Source organism: Vicia villosa, linkage group LG3 (assembly GCF_029867415.1).
Source record: "Vicia villosa cultivar HV-30 ecotype Madison, WI linkage group LG3, Vvil1.0, whole genome shotgun sequence".
NCBI classification, from domain to species: Eukaryota; Viridiplantae; Streptophyta; class Magnoliopsida; order Fabales; family Fabaceae; genus Vicia; species Vicia villosa.
In genome coordinates this window covers 87,975,856-87,978,159 of record NC_081182.1, presented here as the reverse complement: position 1 = coordinate 87,978,159, position 2,304 = coordinate 87,975,856, and positions in this window count along the sequence as shown.

The window sequence follows — 2,304 nt, the reverse complement described above, 5'->3', positions numbered from 1 at the left end:
ACTTTAATTTTTTGATTGAATTATGAAATTGCTTTGAAGTGATTTGTTTACTTTTATATCAAGGTGTCAATAGAGAGAAAAAACATATAAAGTATATTTCTAAAAAATAAATATGTTGTTACAAATATAGAATGGTGAACACATATACATGATATTAATTATAATTTATTGCATAATTATAGACATAATATATATGTTTATTATTGAATGTGTATAGAGATTTTCCAAATATATCTGCCGAAGGAAGTTTCGTATCTGAACAACAATGAAAAAACCAACGAACTATTATATTATCATTATTTTTGGTGCGGCCCTAATGCAAATTATGCAGTTCAGTTTCCTTACGTATTGAGAAATTAATTTTTAGTTGTTAAGCCAATAAACTCTTTTAGTTACTTTTTCAAATAAACTATTTTCATCTCTTTTCTCTATGAAATTTGTAACCGAAACTCACTATTTTCACGGGTCACTATCACCACAATACTTTTTTAACCTTTAACTCAATAAAAGATGCTAGAGTTTAAAATTTTAAGATTTTATCAATTATGTATTTGAAAATTTATAAATTTTGTAGCAAATCCTTAGGTACTTTTACTAACTCTTGTGAATTTTATTACTGAAACTCACTATTTTCACGGGTCACTATCATCACAATATCTTTTTTATTTTATTCAACAAAATATTTGTACATATTTATAGTTATCAGTGATATTTGTAATATTTCACTTCTAAAGATGATGTTTAACATTTCTAAGTATATTCCTAAGAACCATTAAGATAAATGTATTCATGTACACTCATATTTATTGTTATTTCAACATCAACATTCTTTAATAATTTTCACACTTGTATGCAACAAACTAATTATTTTACTATGACCATTCAAATAGTTGGTCAAATAGCTTTTTTTTTTAATCTCAAATGCATTATCTATATATTACATATATTCTTATTATTGTATTTCTATACTTTTCAGGATACTATCAAATTTTTGGAGTCATTTTATTTTGATGTCATCTTGAAGACTACTTTTTATCATTGTTCTATTTTCTTTTCATATTTTTATACTATTGTTTCTCTAAAACACATTTACTAAATATTGATTTCATTTTTTTTTTATGAATCTTAGTTCAATATTCTTCATTCTAAATGTTTAAGATTTTAAATTTTATTTGTAATATATTATTCACATTAAGATATGAATTACCCGTGCGGACGCACGGGTCTTCTACTAGTATACCATCTAACTTTTTTATTTATTAATATATGTAAAATTATATGAGTAATGATTTGCAAAGACAGTAGGATGGCAATGGGGCGGGTTGAGGACGGTTATTACCTCCCCCAAACCCAAACCCGAATCCCCAAACAAACCCCGTTCTCCGCCCCAAACCCAAACGAGAATGGAGAAATAAAATCCAAATCCGACCCAAACGGGTTCGGGTATCCTCGCTCTGCCACCATCTATTTAGTGAAACCAATTATTTAATACAAATACTTATTTTTTTCCAAAATTAAATTACTTTATAAATAATAAAATTAAATAATTTCAAATAAATTCACACATACATTTCAAATATTTTAAATAATAAATACAAATCAAAATACCAAAACTTTGTCCACATATTTAATATTTTAAATTATAAAAAATATATAATAACATACACAACGAAATAAACGGGGCGGGTTCGGGGTGGGTACTAGTGTCTCCACTACCCGACTCGTACCCATATTTTATAATCGTGGAAAACTCAAAGCCGAACTCAAACTCAGTCAAAGTAGGTTGTCCCCGCCAACTTCAGAGCGGGTTCGAGTGGGTACCCACGGGTACAGATTTTGTTGCCATGCCTAGTAGCAATATAGTACTATGAATTATAAATGTGAAATTAAAATAGAAAGTCTCTAAATTTATAAAATACATTTTATAAAATAAAATTGATTTAATCTTTATCTATTTTTTCATTAAACAATAAAACTTAATTGCAGTTTTAGTCCTTTTTGAGTTTTGATCATTCCATTTTAAAATTCGGATTTTTTATTCTTACATTTTTATTCTTTTTTAGATTTTAGTCTCTTCTAATTTAAGGTTAAATTTTAGTGACATGGTAAAGCAACTGGAAAACATAAAAACAATGAAGTCGTCATTGAGTATTTATTTATCTCACGAGAAGGGAAAGGAAAACATCGAAGAAAACCTATAAGGGAAAAAGCAAGGTCTCACGACCAAGAGAAAGGGTAAGGGAGTCGGTTACGCAATGGAAAGGTATTTGCATCCTTCACATTTGTCGTACTCGACGCAATCCA